The 17,728-nt window shown below is 44.1% G+C and overlaps 2 protein-coding genes and 1 pseudogene across 2 annotated transcripts in view; all 3 read left to right on the top strand.

The window, feature by feature from the left end:
- Nucleotides 1-17,728, top strand: part of LOC125723043 (cytohesin-2-like) — a 333,559-nt pseudogene that overhangs the window by 41,038 nt on the left and 274,793 nt on the right.
- LOC125723074 (uncharacterized) overlaps nt 1-17,728 on the top strand; it is a 205,579-nt gene that overhangs the window by 31,421 nt on the left and 156,430 nt on the right. The window lies entirely within an intron of this gene.
- The window catches only part of LOC125723083 (cytohesin-2-like), a 341,447-nt gene that overhangs the window by 193,787 nt on the left and 129,932 nt on the right, over nt 1-17,728 (top strand). The window lies entirely within an intron of this gene.

Genomic DNA, 17,728 nt, shown 5'->3' with positions numbered 1-17,728 from the left:
TCTTGAAGTTGCACAGACTCCCAGAATTCATAGCGATAATTACGCGACCCATTCAATTAGTGGGTTTTTTGATAATTGGGAATGCGTTGGGTGCGTTCGACTTCACTTAGGTCTGACTGCAGCTGACGTGAGGGGGAGCGCCATCTGCCGGCGGCTGCAGGAGTGTAATATAATAATATAAACTGTAATATAAACTTGTAATATAAACTGACAGCAGCCAAACTAGACAACTTCTACTCCTTGTAGTGCGAGACCTGACTGAGATGGCCGCACTTCCAAAAGGGTGTAGATACATCTATACAAATATCACCTGCATGCACATTACCTCTTCTACAATAACCGACTCCTGATCCAAAGTGCTAGCAGTGAAAAGATAGCTGCCAGGAAAAAGATCAAATACATTTATTTCAAGGATTCAAAGTTTTTATTGTCATGCACAGAATACAATGCAATTCTTACTTGAATGCCTTCTTCACAGACTAGACGATTAAACACATAAAGCAGTGCAACATTACAGTAACTAACAATAAATAAACGATTAACTTATGTGTACTATTAGAGCATTTATTGAAACTTTACTTCTTTACAGGCTTTTCGGGAGAAATGTCAGATAACGTATCGGAACTTCCAGAGATACAAACGTCATGCGTGTGACTAAAATTGTTCAGCCAATAAGGGCAAAGTTGTGTCACGGAGGCAGTTTCAGTTTGTGCAGCCGGCTGAGAGGTTTTTTTTATAATTTTTGTTATTGAAGCTTTAAATTACAACAGAAGTAATAGCTGACCAGTGACCATTAAGATTAACAAAACAAACAAGAACATTTACGAGACATTTACAAAATAAGCCAGGGGCACATAGTAGCGACATTTACAGTTACGCTGGCTGAAAGGTGCTGCACGATCTTACTTGCTCTCTGCACGTGCTGCACGATCTGTCACGATCGTCTTGTAGGTTTTTGTACCATGTGACTTGGTGACGTTAGGTGACGTTTTGCAGGGCCGGCTTTATGTCGGACAAAAGAAATCTAACCATGATGCAGTAATTCTAGAGGCAGCAAAGCAGACTAACCAAAGATCTCTTAGTAAACAAAGGAATGTGATACTGCAGTTAAGTCTCGGAACAAAGCTTTTACAATGTTAAAAAGTACTCACAACTTTCAGAATTTGATTGAGTACAAAAAGTTGCAGGCTAACGTAAGGAGGGTAGTTAAATGAGCAAAGAGGGAGTTTTGGAGGTCCTTCTGTAATTCAGTAGGACGGGAAACTGACATTAGTAAAGTCTGGGGAATGATAAAAAAGATGCATGAGATTAAAAGGGAGTATGGATATTCAGTTCTAAATGATAATAACATAATAACAGTTACAGATGGGGAAAAAGGCAAAATGTTAGTTTTATGGTTTTTCATTCCCTGCTAAATCAGAAGTCAGAAGCCGCTGGTGTAGATCCAAATTCAGTCTTTATTGCAACAATGAAGTTACAACCAAGGCCGGACACTTAAAGTGTGTCCAGTACTGTTTTATACCTATTTTTATACAAGTTCTTATCATTTAACAATATCTCGTCACTTAAGCATCATCATTCCTTCAACCATTCACAATCATTGTTTTTTACATCAATCCACACCCCTAGGTGATAAGTTTGTCCATCAATTCTTTTACTGTTTGGTCCCTCAGCCGAACGTAATGGTGGTGCGACCATCTCCACTTGGTTTTTTAAAAATGCTCAGCCGTGAACTTTTGGTGAGCCTGTTGCACATTGTCTAATTAGAGGGTTGATAATATATTTGTCCTTCAACATAATGATAAGGCATAACACTAATAAAGGTGGATATTCATACATTCAGGGCTAACATAAAGTAGCTAACAGAACATTTGAGGCTAATACAAGGTGCAAATACATACTCAATTGATTACATTGTGTTGATTACATTATAATGATTACATTGCAATGATTACATCACGGGTATTTGGCATGCTTTTTAATAATACCATAATGATTATATTCTACATTGTATAGTGCTAAATAATATCCCATATATTTCCCCCCTTTGGGATTCTAAAGAGTCCCACACACAATTCTGTCCATCCAGCCTAGGAAGGAGGGCTAAAACCCTAAGATCTAGGGAAATTCCACTCCCAGCCCGCCACAGGAGCGGCCCCCCTTCGGGGTCCATGGCTGACATGGCTCACAAACTATCAACACTCAGAATCAACCAACAGCAATGAACTCCCCAGGATACATTGCATATATTATCAGGAATACATAATCTACCAGGAGTACATCACCTACCACAAGCTCATTACATAAACATATACGGCTAATGCAAAGATAACTGAAAGGTTAACTGATAACACTGTAGATTACTATAACAGGCACTCTGTCATGAGCAGGAAAGTCCCAGGTGTCGTGGGCGGCAGGCAGGCTGCAGCGTTTCCAACATGGAGTATTCACAGGCGGTACGGCCGAACTTCAGCTATGGGCAGGAGCGTATCCAAGGTGTCTATGTCGCCATCCGTTTCCGTGTTGGTCCAGGGGGTTGCCGCTGCAAACGGTCCTCCCACCACTCTAAACATTGCAGCTATAGTCGCCTGCTGAGACAGCGCTCTTCCCACTAGGGAACGAACAAGAGGAAGTACACAAAAAAAGATTAGTAGCAAAGCAAGAATGAACACAGCACGCACACAGAGTGCTTTCATAAGGGCTTACTGCCAACTACCCCACATATTATAGCACCAGTCAAACAACCCGTCATGTTGTCCCGAATTTCTCGCCATCTCATCCTGTAACCCCTGCAACTTTCTCATACCCTCAGTAAATGAAACATCCAGGGCTGTATTATTGGGAATAAATGTACAGCACTGATCCCCGAACAGCACACACACTCCCCCTTTTTCTGCCAGGAGCCAATCCAGGGCCACCCTGTTCTGTCATGCCATCAGACTGGTGGCCTGAAGCTGCTCCCCCAGAGATGCGAGTGCCTCCTGAGTATAGTTGATAAACCTCTGCTGATTATAGTACAAATAATTTTTCCATTCCACATTTTTGTTAACAGTAGGCCAAATTAATATTGATTCAAACCCTGCAGCTATCTCACTTCTCACCTTATATTTCTCTGGAATGCCCCTCGGCTGGCATATGGCATCTATATACACACTGGGATCATCTTCGCAGCTCGTAACAAACCTGTGGGACCTAGAGGGCTGTTTGTCAATATCCACCTGGCTAGCTAACATCCCCCTAGTGCAGAGGCCTCCACAATTATTGGGGAGAGGAGGCCTCAATCCTCCCTCCTGACCACACAGCCACCACGTATCTGCCAGAGGTACGCTCTGGTTCTCTAATGCATCCAGCGGAATGACATCTGAGTCCTCTATAGGCCTGTGTGGGGGGCTGACGTCTGAGTCCTCTATAGGCCTGTGTGAGGGGCTGACGTCTGAGTCCTTTATAGGCCTGCGCGAGGGGCTGAAGTCTGAGTCCTCTATAGGCCTGTGTGAGGGGACCGACGTCTGAGTCCCCTATAGGCCTGTGTGAGGGGCCGACGTCTGAGTCCTCTATAGGCCTGTGTGGGGGGCTGACGTCTGAGTCCTCTATAGGCCTGTGTGAGGGGCCGACATCTGAGTCCTCTATAGGCCTGTGTGGGGGGCCGACGTCTGAGTCCTCTATAGGCCTGTGTGGGGGGCTGACGTCTGAGTCCTCTATAGGCCCGTGTGAGGGACCGACATCTGAGTCCTCTATAGGCCTGTGCGAGGGATTGACGTCTGAGTCCTCTATAGGCCTGTGTATACATCAAATATCATATATATCCATCCATCCATCCATCCATTTTCCAAATCACTTATCCTACTGGGTTGCGGGGGGTCCGGAGCCTATCCCGGAAGCAATGGGCACGAGGCAGGGAACAACCCAGGATGGGGGGCCAGCCCATCGCAGGGCACATTCACACATCATTCAAATATCATATATATGATTTATTAAATTTAGATTTAAGTTTGCAGTCAATTCAATTTCCACGTTTCTCAATTTTCACGTTGCCTTTTTAAACGCAATTATGTGAATTTTAAGTAAAAATGTAGAATAAAATTATATTGTGATAATTATCAATATCATTTCCTATGAAAAAAACTTTACTATTGTACAATATTGCCCAGCCATAGGCTGATTTCAAAATTGATTTACATATTGTCTGTCTGTCATTATACATAAGAACATAAGAACATAAGTACTATACAAACGAGAGGAGGCCATTCGGCCCATCAAGCTTGCTTGGGGAGAACTAAACTAATAGCTCAGAGTCGTTAAAATCTTATCTAGCTCTGATTTAAAGGAATCCAAGGATTCAGCTTGCACTACATTATCAGGAAGGCTATTCCATACTCTGACTACACGCTGTGTAAAGAAGTGCTTCCTTAAATCCAGCTTGAAATGTTCTCCCGCTAATTTCCACCTATGGCCACGAGTTCGTGTATTTAAACTAATGCTGAAGTAACTATTTGGTTGAACAGCATCCAAACCTGTTAGAATCTTATATACCTGGATCATGTCCCCCCTCAGTCTCCTTTGCTTGAGACTGAACAGATTTAGATCAAGTAACCGTTCCTCGTATGACATTCCTCTAAGACCAGGAATCATTTTTGTGGCCCTACGCTGCACCTATTCTAAGGCCACAATGTCCTTTTTAAGATATGGTGACCAAACCTGCACACAATATTCTAGGTGAGGTCTCACCAAGGAATTGTATAAACTTAGCATTACCTCCCTTGACTTAAACTCCACACACCTGGAGATATACCCCAACATCCTATTGGCCTTTTTTATTGCTTCCCCACACTGGCGAGAATGGGACATGGAAGCATCAACATACACACCAAGGTCTTTCTCATGATCAGCTACCTTTATTTCAGTGACACCCATGAAATACCTGTACTTTATATTTCTGCTCCCTAGATGGAGTACCTTACATTTATCGATGTTAAATTTCATCTGCCAGGTATCGGCCCAGTCACTAATTAAATCAAGATCCCGCTGTAGCTGCTGAGCCACTAATTCAGTATCTGCTACACCACCCACCTTGGTGTCATCTGCAAATTTCACCAGTTTACTGTATATATTGGTATCCATATCATTTATGTAAATTAGGAACAATAGTGGTCCTAAAATCGAACCCTGCGGTACCCCACTATGAACGCAAGCCCAATGTGACATTGTGCCTCTTATAACTACTCGCTGTTTCCTATCTGTTAACCAGTTATCAATCCAGGTCACTACGGTACCTAAAATACCTGTCGCTTTGAGTTTAAGTAGGAGCCTCTTGTGGGGGACAACATCAAAAGCCTTTTGGAAATCTAAGTAGATGACATCATAGGCCTTCTTATCATCAACTTCCTGAGTAGCTTCCTCAAAAAACTCCAACAGATTTGTTAAACAGGATCTACCTCTCCTAAATCCATGCTGGCTATCCCGCAAAATGTTATTGGAGTCCAGGTAATCTACCATTTTCTCTTTGATTATAGCCTCCATAACTTTACCAGTTATACAAGTTAGACTGATTGGCCTATAGTTAGACAAATTACTTCTATCCCCTTTTTTGAAAATAGGCGTTATGAAGGCGTGCTTCCAATCAGAAGGTACCACACCTTCAGATAAGGATTTTTGAAACAGTAAAGTTAAGGGTCGGCAAATAATATCCCTCATCTCTTTTAACACTATAGGTAAGATGCCATCAGGCCCCTGTGATTTATTTATTTTGAGCTTAGCTAGGCTTTGCAAAACATCTGCTTCATTTATATATATATTAGCTATAGACAATGCTGGATAGGTAATAACTGGTAAATTACTAAGGTCCTCAACAGTGAATACCTGTGCAAAACTATCATTGAACTCATTTACTATATCAATGTTGTTTACTATTATAAGACCCTTACTATCCTGCAGATTAGTAATTTCAGCTTTTAGAGCTCTTTTAGAGTTAAAATACTGGAAGAAACTTTTAACGTCATCCTTAGCTTCCAATGCAACCATCCTTTCGACATTTCTTTTAGCTCGTCTAATATCATTTTTTAACTCAGCCTGTAGACTTAGATATTCCTGCTTAATTCTGTCATCATCAGTTATTTTCCATTGCTGGAACAAAGCCCTTTTCCTCCTTACTTTATGCTTTATTTCCCTAGTAAACCACCTAGGTTGCAATTTCCTAGATTTATTCTTGCTGGAAACAGGTATGAAGTCCTCTTGCACTTGCAATAATGTGCTTATAAAAAATTCCCAGGCCTCTTCAACAGTTTTGTTATTTAACTCCATCCAGTTCACAGTTTCTAGTTTTAGTCTTATACACTTAAAGTCAGCCTTCCTAACATTATATATTTTTGATTTGGACTTAGCTCTTCGAACACTAAACTTAACCTCAAATTTGACCTTGTTATGATCGCTACTGTCAAGTGGTTCTAAAACGTCTAATTTACCAATCCTGTCCTGGTTATTAGAGAGAACAAGATCAAGAATGGCATCTCCCCTGGTAGGGGTGTTAACAAACTGAGTAAAAAAACAATCCTGTACTAATTCCACCATCTCCAGTTCATTTTCTGAAGAGCCAGTGACAATGTCCCACTGCATTCCTGGTAGATTAAAATCACCCATAACTACCACATCATTTTTATTGCTCATAGTCCTAATATCACTGTATAACAATCTGCTTTCCTCAGCAGCTATATTAGGTGTTCTGTAACAAACACTGACAATTAGGCTATTTGAGTTTTTAGCATCTAATTTTACCCATATTGCTTCCGTAGTTTTATTTATATCAGTAAGTTCCCTTGCCTGCAAGTTTTCCTTTACATATACTGCAACACCACCTCCCTTTTGTCCTATACGATCCTTACGGAACTATGTGTAACCATCCATATTATATTCTTGTCCATCCTTTTCACTCAACCACGTTTCAGTTATTCCTATAATATCATAAGAGTCCGATGAGATAAAAGCCTCTAAATCATGAATTTTATTCCTAATACTTCTGCCGTTTAAATACAGACAACAAAGGGTAGGCCTATTACGGTGTCCACTTACAATATGATTATTTGGGGCTTTCCGTTCCCCCCCACTGACATAGTTAACTAACCTCCCTGCCCCCCAAACAAAGGGTAACGCTTCAGTCTCAGCCTTGCATGCGCTGTGATAGAATCGTTTGTTGGTGATAGTGCTTTTTTATTGAAAATATCAGGTAATACACTGAACTTTATATCATTTTGGTAGCCATTGCTCACCAAAAAGTTACGCAATAGTTGTACAAATGTTACAACCTAAAAGTTTGTGATTTACGAACAAATTAACGAATACGGAGAAATAAAAAAAATAAACAATGAACCTTCAGTCATTATGGAAGGAAACTTTCCTTCCAAAATATAACCCCCTCTTCTCCCTCCGGAAAAAAATCCTCTAGCTTCGAATATTGTCAGGGGCCGCGGTTAAGGCGCGGTAAGCGAACGGGCAGCAAAGCGGGCAGGAAGCAGGTAAGGAGACGAAAGTCGGGGAAAACGGGTATTTATTAAGGCTGGGGGGAGAGCGGGACAGAACACTAGTACTCACACCGACTAACATTAAGGCTGGGGGGAGAGCGGGACAGAACACTAGTACTCACACCGACTAACATTAAGGCTGTGGGGAGAGCGGGACAGAACACTAGTACTCACACCGACTAACATTAAGGCTGGGGGGAGCACGGGACAAAACACTAGTACTCACACCGACTAACATTAAGGCTGGGGGGAGAGCGGGACAGAACACTAGTACTCACACCGACTAACATTAAGGCTGGGGGGAGCACGGGACAGAACACTAGTACTCACACCGACTAACATTAAGGCTGGGGGGAGAGCGGGACAGAACACTAGTACTCACACCGACTAACATTAAGGCTGGGGGGAGAGCGGGACAGAACACTAGTACTCACACCGACTAACATTAAGGCTGTGGGGAGAGCGGGACAGAACACTAGTACTCACACCGACTAACATTAAGGCTGGGGGGAGCACGGGACAGAACACTAGTACTCACACCGACTAACATTAAGGCTGTGGGGAGAGCGGGACAGAACACTAGTACTCACACCGACTAACATTAAGGCTGTGGGGAGAGCGGGACAGAACACTAGTACTCACACCGACTAACATTAAGGCTGTGGGGAGCACGGGACAGAACACTAGTACTCACACCGACTAACATTAAGGCTGTGGGGAGAGCGGGACAGAACACTAGTACTCACACCGACTAACATTAAGGCTGTGGGGAGAGCGGGACAGAACACTAGTACTCACACCGACTAACATTAAGGCTGTGGGGAGCACGGGACAAAACACTAGTACTCACACCGACTAACATTAAGGCTGGGGGGAGCACGGGACAGAACACTAGTACTCACACCGACTAACATTAAGGCTGGGGGGAGCACGGGACAGAACACTAGTACTCACACCGACTAACATTAAGGCTGTGGGGAGAGCGGGACAGAACACTAGTACTCACACCGACTAACATCAATCAATGGACAAAAACCAAGGCAAGACATGGACTGAAATAGACAAGGCTGGGCGAAAATAATCGGACACAGCTGGGCAAGATCAGGGAAGCACACGTGGATAATCAGGGGGCGTGGCACACACGAGGATAATCAGGGGGCGTGGCACACACGAGGATCGGACGAGCCGGGCATGACAAATATGCAGATTAAGTCTTGGACAAGGTAAGTGTATTTTTCAAATTTTTTTTATTACTACTGTAAGTGTTATTTGTGCATCTTTTTTCTCATATTGTACACTCAATTTTTCTTTATAATTTCTTTAAATGTTTTGCTTTTGTTCCTACAATAAATACAAACCCTTAGTATGACTCAAGGTAGTAGTGCTGTGTCTGGGTTTATCAAAAAGGTGACATTGGCTTGTTTTTAACTTTACACATTGTTTGTGTAATCCGAGGTTCGATTCTTTTTTTTATTTTATTCTGCGGAGTATGAATAGAACATGATATATGTGCTGCGCTGATGCAGGCACCGCATATGTTGTTTTGTATTCTGTTTCCGTTTACTTTAATTGGGTACTGTTATGTCCACCAATCGGGAAAAGGGGCGGGAGCAGGAGACGCTGGCGGGAAAGAGGAGACGCTGGCGGGAAGAAAAGGAGAGACGCTGGCGGGAAAGAGAGAAGCGGACAAGACTGCTCGTCTTGTGAGCGACTGTTTTCAAGCCGTGGAGCGGTAAGAAACAACAGCGTACCCAGTGAAGAGAGAGAAGCCGGCTGGAGCGGGAGTCGCAGGACTGCTCGTCTTGCGAGGGGCTCGCCATAAGCTGCGGACAGCGGCGAATCACCAGCACAGCGCTTCGGAGAGGGAGAATAAATTCGCCCTACAGGAGGGAAAGACTGTGGGACGAAAGAAAAATATTGCTTACTCCAGGATTTGGAGCACGCCTGAAATTGGGTGGACTGGTAGGCATATTATTTTATTTATTTTGTTTTTGCTCTTCAGAGTGAAGCGGCCATTTTTCCGTTTGTGGTCACTACGGACTCAAGCATCAACCAGGCCTGCCACGATCTTTTGCTTTAATTTTCTTCATATTTAAGTGTTTGATGGACTACCGGACTGAGGGTTATTGTATATTTGTTGTTGTTTTTGAATATATTTGAATGTATTATGTTTGGTGTCGATTAGTGTAATTTAGTAAATGTTTTAAAGTTAACTGCGTCATTGTGTATTGCGGAGAAGAAGATTGCACCGAACTTAGCCTATGCTGGCTTAGCACAGGCTCTGATTAGATCGCAACGCATAAGGAAAGGAGAGGACGAACGAAACCAGGGCCCCCCGGTTAGTGTTAATGCAGTGTACGACCCCATAGAGGGCCGACGGGGCGCTACATAAATTGGAGGCACCGCTGGGATCTGCGTTGTGTTTATTAAAATTAACTGATAGTTAGGTGCGGTCTTCTTCTGTTTTAGAAAATTGCCAGGCGTTTGTCAAATGGAGTCCCAGTTATATTTAACGTTTCAGGGCGAGCTTGTTCGTTGGTGTCAGGGGGAAGGTCTTGAGGCTAACCATGCCTTCTTAGTGGTTGGAGTAGACGAGGAAGTTACCAGTCTGCAAATTGAGGAAGTACTTCAAGCCGTTCAGGGTTGCGGACGCGTGAGAGTGAGAGGTAAGACGTACAGTAAAGAGGCCGATTGCCTGATAGTCCTGTGCGAATGCTCGGAGGAGATAGACCTCTCGACTGCCCCCAGGGAAGTTAAATATATTGATGGAGCCCAAGTGTGGAAAATCGTAGTGGCTAACCCGGCTCCTATGGCTCCAAGTGGGTTCATAGAAAAATTGAAGGACCTTTTAATGACTGAAGGGAAAACGGTGGCTGATTTACGGAGCTATTGTGCTGCCAGTAGTTCTAAAAGGGACAGCGAGGAGTCACTTTTTGAAGTAATGGGAGAGTTGTTAAAACAGGTTTATAAGGGTCAGTCTGAGGGTCAGGGTTACCGCCGCCTCAGGGTCTTTTCAGGCATCACTCCCACTCCTGCAGGGGAGGAACCCTTGGAGTATTGGCTGGAGCAGGCAACTTTGATGGTAGAGGAGAGTGATTGTCCTGATAGAGAAAAGAGGCGTAGAATACTGGAAAGTTTGAGGGGCCCTGCTTTAGAGATTATCAGGGTTCTGAGATTCAGTAAACCTGAAGCCAAGCCCGAAGAATACCTGGAAGCTATAAACAGTGCTTTTGGGTCACCAGAATCTGGCGAGGATTTGTATTTTGCGTTCCGTCTTATGCAACAAAAATCTGGTGAGAAATTATCAGATTATCTTAGGAGACTGGAACCTTTCCTGGCAAAAGTGGTAAAGAAAGGAGGAATATTGGTAAGGGATATGGATAGGGTAAGGGTAGAGCAGTTACTCAGAGGAGCAGTGGGCGCTGATTTGCTGTTATTACAATTGCGCCTCAAAGAGAGGAGGAATAACCCCCCTGCTTTTATTGACTTACTTACCGAGATTCGAGAAGAGGAAGAGTATGAAAAGTCACGGCAGCGAGTAAGTGTTAGGGTTCGTAATGTTGGAGCTCAAGAGGATTCTGTTGTGTCAGGATTTGAGATGCAGGAGTTAAAGGCTGATCTAAAGGCCTTGAAGGCTAAAGTAATAGCAATGAGCAGCAATCCTAATGCTACTAGGGATGCTGTGGAAACACAAATTTTACCTTTGGAACCATTATCTGTGGATAAGGACAGGTCAGATGTTGTTGCACTGCAGAAGAGAGTTAGTAGGCTTAAACAGAAAGTAAGGACATTAGAAGAGGACGGGGGACGATCGGTTTTGGCTAGTGCTGTGAAACCGATTTCAACCGAAGGCAGTTCACCATCTTCTTACAAGACACATGGCATGAGAGAGGCTGACCGTTTCTGTTACCGTTGTGGAGGAAACTAGAAATAGCTATAGCTAGAAAGTGCATGTATCCAGAAAATAAGGAAGTCATAAAAAAACTGATAGCTTCACTGCGTAGAGCCAGGGAGAAACATAGTAATAGTGACCGAGAATCTGGGAACGAGGCATTGCATTGTTCTGTAAAAAAACAAGCCATACAGTTCAAGTCAGTAAATTCTGTGCCGAAAGGTTTAGTAGGGCCTGTATCTACAGTGCAGCTTAGGATCAATGGTCATTCGTGTGCAGCACTGTTGGATAGTGGGTCACAGGTAACTATTATCTTTGAGAAGTGGTATGCACAGTACTTGTCTAATGTCCCCATCCACCCTGTATCTGGTTTAGCCATATGGGGCCTTAGTGAAGCCAGTTATCCATACAAAGGCTATGTGGTGGTGGAGGTTCAGTTCCCAAAAGAGTTTACAGGTGCTCCTGAGACATTGTCTGTTCTGGCACTGATTTGCCCGGGTCCAATTACCCCAGATCAGACTCCAGTAATCTTAGGGACTAACGCCAGTTTGTTTCAGAGGCTCACTTCTTTGTGTCAGGGAGCACAGGGTGCAGTGTTGACGCGTGTTTTGAGGGCCACCGGTACGACTGATGCATGTGCCCCTGCGTTGCGTGGTTCAGATGATGTGATAGGTCAAGTGAGATGGACGGGGCCCGGTCCGTTAGCTATACCACCTCAAGAGAGTTGTTGTGCATTGTGCCACCTAGATTTTTGTCAACCAGTGTCCAAGGGCTTGCTGTTGACTGAGGCTTGTGATTCCATACCTTTGCCTCAAGGAATACTTCTGCAACCCATTGTTGCCCCAGTTTCGGCTGTAAAGGGAAGTAGTTTCTCGGTTCTACTGCAGAATGAAACCAAGAAGGAGGTTACGATACCGGAAGGTACACCATTGGGAATAGTGCATGAAGCAGATATAGCTGCTTCTCCTGTTAGAGTAAAGGGTTTGAGAGAAATGGATCCCAATCTTATTGATTTTGGAGACTCTCCCATTCCTTCTGAATGGAAAGAGAGGCTTAGATTAAAGTTGTCTGAAAGACGGCAGGTGTTTTCTGTACAGGAATGGGAGGTTGGGCTAGCAAGTGGTGTAACCCATCAAATTTGCTTATCGGATTCCCGACCTTTTCGAGAGAGGTCCCGACGTTTGGCCCCTGCTGACATTGAAGACGTACGTAGGCATCTGACCGACCTCTTGGGGGCAGGGATAATTAAAGAATCACGGAGCCCTTATGCGTCACCTATAGTGATAGCCAGGAAAAAGAATGGCAGTGTACGGATGTGTGTCGATTATAGAACTCTTAACCGTAAGACAATACCGGACCAGTACACTACTCCTCGTATTGAAGACGCACTGGATTGTCTGGCAGGGAGCCGGTGGTTTTCAGTGTTAGACCTTCGCAGTGGCTACTACCAAATAGCCATGGCGGAAGAGGATAAGGAGAAGACGGCGTTCATCTGTCCCTTAGGGTTTTACCAATTCGAGCGGATGCCACAGGGGGTCACGGGAGCCCCGGTGACATTCCAAAGATTGATGGAAAAGGCTGTAGGGGACATGAACCTTCTCCAGGTTTTGGTGTACTTGGATGATTTAATAGTGTTTGGAGCAACTTTGGAGGAGCATGAGGAGAGGCTTCTGAAGGTGTTGGACCGTTTAGAGGAGGTAGGATTGAAAATCTCATTGGATAAGTGTCAGTTCTGCCAACCTAAAGTTAGGTATGTGGGGCATATAGTCTCCGCGGATGGTATTGCTACTGACCCTGCAAAAGTGGAGGCTGTCACCTCATGGCCACAACCAACCGATCTAAAAACGCTGAGGTCGTTTTTGGGTTTTTGCGGCTATTACCGCAGATTTATCGCAAACTACTCCTCCATCATTAAACCTTTAACAGACCTCACTAAGGGGTATCCTCCCACACAAATGGGAAGAAAGCAAAAAGCTATGTGTGACCAGTCCTACTACAAGGAGTCAGAGCCATTTGGTGTCAGATGGACCGATGGTTGTACTCAGGCATTCCAAGAGGCGATTTCCCGCCTTACTCACGTGCCTGTACTTGCTTTTGCAGACCCCAGAAAACCATACGTGTTGCATATAGTTGCCAGCCTAAATGGGTTAGGGGCAGTGTTGAATCAGGAGTACCCTGGAGGACTGAGGCCGGTTGCTTTTGCCAGCAGAGGGCTGAATGCAGCTGAGAAAAGATACCATATCCATCAGCTGGAATTCTTGGCACTGAAGTGGGCAGTTGTGGATAAGTTCCACGATTACCTGTATGGTGTGAGATTCACAGTAATGACTGATAACAACCCACTTACTTATGTTTTGACCACAGCAAAACTTAATGCTACTGGTCATAGATGGTTAGCTGCCCTCGCCACATATGATTTCGAAATAAAGTACCGCCCGGGAAAGAGAAATACGGATGCCGATTTGCTGTCTCGAAATGGGGCAGGGGAAGAGGACAGGTCTTGGAGGAATCTTTCCAGGGGTGAGGTAAAAGCTATTTGTGACCATGTGGAGGTACGCAAGTTACCTGAGAATCCTGTTTGTTTGGCAGAGAAGTTGGGAATTCCGGGAGAGGGTGTTCCCAACCTTTATTCCTGTGCCACCCATCTTGACTTAGGCCAGTTAGAACAGTTTACACAAGAGGACCTTAAGAAGGCCCAATTGGAGGATGGTGTTCTGAGGGTGGTAGAGGAGTTTGTGAGTACAGGTCAGTGGCCTTCCGATTTAAACAAAGCTCATCCAGAGATTTTACTTTTTAAGCGTGAAAGGGGAAGGTTGAAGGTAAAGGATGGTCTATTATTTAGAGTCACTCGGACTGTGTCTGGGAAAGAGATATGTCAGCTGTTATTGCCTGAAAAGTTCAGAATGCTTGTGGTCCGGGCATTACATGATGACATGGGACATTTGGGTATAGATAGAACTGTGGATTTAGTCAGGAATCGGTTCTACTGGCCAAAACTGGCCCAGACGGTAGAACAATATATAAAAAATTGTGGGAGATGTGTTGCCTGGAAGAGCCCTTACACCCGTGCAGCTCCCCTACATCAGATCGTTTCAGGTGGTCCCATGGAGTTAGTCTGCATTGATTTTCTATCACTTGATCCTGATGCAAAGGGGTTTGCTAACATATTAGTTGTCACTGATCACTTTAGCCGCTATGCTCAGGCTTATCCCACCAAAAATCAGAAGGCTATCACAGTGGCTAAGGTATTGGTGGAAAAGTTTTTCGTGCACTACGGGCTGCCGGCACGAATTCACTCAGATCAAGGTCGTGACTTTGAAAGTAGAGTGATTCGGGAGCTGTTGAGATCTTTGGGGATTCGTAAGTCACGAACAACACCATACCACCCACAGGGGGATCCGCAGCCTGAGCGTTTTAACCGAACTTTGCTATCAATGTTAGGGACATTGACATTAGCTCATAGAAGGCACTGGAGTCAACATGTGAATCAACTTGTGCATGCTTATAATAGCACAACGAATGATGCCACAGGGTTTTCTCCCTACTATCTGATGTTTGGTCGAGAAGCCAGGTTGCCGGTCGATGTGTGTTTTGGATCATATGGACATAGGGGGCAGAGTCATTCTCACTATGTGGAGGAGTTAAAGAAGGATCTGCAGAGTGCTTTTCAGTTGGCTGCCAAGGCTGCTACCAAAGTGCATTTAAGGAATAAGAGGGCACATGATAAAGTGTTGCGCCATCAGGTTGTAGAAAAGGGTGATAGGGTGCTTATGGAAAACTTGGGGTTGAGAGGCAAAAGAAAACTGCATAGCCGGTGGAATCCGTCGCCTTATGTGGTAGTGGAGAAGATCCCTGATATTCCTGTGTATCGGATAAAGCCAGAGAGTGGCATGGGGAAAGTGCAGACTATTCACCGAGACCACTTGCTGCCTATTGGGTACATGGTTAGAATGCCTGATGAAAAGGATGTCGAGTTTCTAGGGCGAGGGCCTCGGACTCGTAACCAGCAGGAGGACGAGTTGGAGGGAAAGCGAGACTCAGAACATCAGAGTACGCAGGGTTTCTTGGCTGGGGTGACTAGTGAGTCGGAGGATGAGGTTGAGCCATGTTGGAGGAATGTAAGATGCAAGCAACACCCCAAGCCGGAGTTTGAAAAAAGAATTGTGGAGCTTGTGGAAACTGTAGAGGATAACAATGAGCTCAGTGTAGAAACGAGTATGGGAGATGAGGTAGAGAGGACAGTTGTAGAGGTAGAGGGCTCTGTAGAAGAAACTGAAGAAGTGGTGGCTGAGGGTGAGGATGAGCATTTACCTTGTTCAGTTGTGAACCCGGTTTCCAAACGAACCATTAAGCCGGTCATTAGATTGACATATGATGAAGCTGGAAACCCCAGAGACCAACCGTTGACCATAGTTCATAGGGGGGTAGTAGTTAAGATTATGTGAAACTGGTTTAGTGAGATATAGGCTATTGAGGTCTCATAGGGACATGAAGACCATTAAAAAGGGGGGGGAGAGTGTAATCCGGGGTTCGATTCTTTTTTTTATTTTATTCTGCGGAGTATATGTGCTGCGCTGATGCAGGCACCGCATATGTTGTTTTGTATTCTGTTTCCGTTTACTTTAATTGGGTACTGTTATGTCCACCAATCGGGAAAAGGGGCGGGAGCAGGAGACGCTGGCGGGAAAGAGGAGACGCTGGCGGGAAGAAAAGGAGAGACGCTGGCGGGAAAGAGAGAAGCGGACAAGACTGCTCGTCTTGTGAGCGACTGTTTTCAAGCCGTGGAGTGGTAAGAAACAACAGCGTACCCAGTGAAGAGAGAGAAGCCGGCTGGAGCGGGAGTCGCAGGACTGCTCGTCTTGCGAGGGGCTCGCCATAAGCTGCGGACAGCGGCGAATCACCAGCACAGCGCTTCGGAGAGGGAGAATAAATTCGCCCTACAGGAGGGAAAGACTGTGGGACGAAAGAAAAATATTGCTTACTCCAGGATTTGGAGCACGCCTGAAATTGGGTGGACTGGTAGGCATATTATTTTATTTATTTTGTTTTTGCTCTTCAGAGTGAAGCGGCCATTTTTCCGTTTGTGGTCACTACGGACTCAAGCATCAACCAGGCCTGCCACGATCTTTTGCTTTAATTTTCTTCATATTTAAGTGTTTGATGGACTACCGGACTGAGGGTTATTGTATATTTGTTGTTGTTTTTGAATATATTTGAATGTATTATGTTTGGTGTCGATTAGTGTAATTTAGTAAATGTTTTAAAGTTAACTGCGTCATTGTGTATTGCGGAGAAGAAGATTGCACCGAACTTAGCCTATGCTGGCTTAGCACAGGCTCTGATTAGATCGCAACGCATAAGGAAAGGAGAGGACGAACGAAACCAGGGCCCCCCGGTTAGTGTTAATGCAGTGTACGACCCCATAGAGGGCCGACGGGGGCGTTACATTTGGATAGATTTATTTTCTTACTTTACAAATTACTGCTTTGATAAATGTGCTTAGATGTGTTTAGTATATGCTCTTCTTGTTTTATCCTGTTCATTTTGTGCTCAAATGCAAAAAAAAAAAAAAAAACATATTTAGGTGTAAATTTTTGGGTCTGGGAACGAATTCATTGGTTTTCCATAATTACTTATGTCATAATGTCCAGAAAATTTGGTCTTTGGTTTTTGAGTTATTGCTGAGATATCATTACTCATCTGAAGTGTGTATCAAAACCACAATTCCTGACAATGCTGTTAGCAGTAGCAGAATAGCAGTTAGTTATCAATGCATGGTACGGGGTTATCTTTTTTTATGACGGCTACTATTGCCAGAACTAGCTCTGGAAATATAATTTAAATTGCTAAGTTTTAAATGACTATTAAAAATGAATAAAATGACAATGTTGCCAAAGTAACTGAAAAAAAGAGAATTAGGCCTACAGTAAAAGAGCTTTCTTCAGGGTCTGCGGAACTTACTGCAGGCAGCTATCGCGAAGCGAGGTCACACAGTATTCAAAACAATCTCTTCTTGCCTAAGACATAACAGACCCAATATGCCTCCCCTCCCGGGCTACCAATGTACAATTTTACTTCCACAAATGCATAAGTTACATACAAGCAGTACTGTTTAAAGGGAACGTGGGAATGTAATAAACAATTGCTATGCTCTCAATTTATAGTCTCAGAGCCTTTGATGCAGCTATTGTGTCTTTGCTTGAAAGTGTGTATGTCCACCCTGTTGCTGTCACAGATTCAACTACTAAATGCACATCCTGATTATCCGTAACAAGTCTATCAGGATGGCATGGGAATGAATAGGATGGAGATGTTCCATAAGGAT

This window comes from Brienomyrus brachyistius, unplaced genomic scaffold, assembly GCF_023856365.1.
Source record: "Brienomyrus brachyistius isolate T26 unplaced genomic scaffold, BBRACH_0.4 scaffold45, whole genome shotgun sequence".
In the NCBI taxonomy this organism is placed as follows: Eukaryota; Metazoa; Chordata; class Actinopteri; order Osteoglossiformes; family Mormyridae; genus Brienomyrus; species Brienomyrus brachyistius.
The sequence above is the reverse complement of the archived record's forward strand: the minus strand, read 5'-3'. Positions and strand labels throughout refer to the sequence as shown.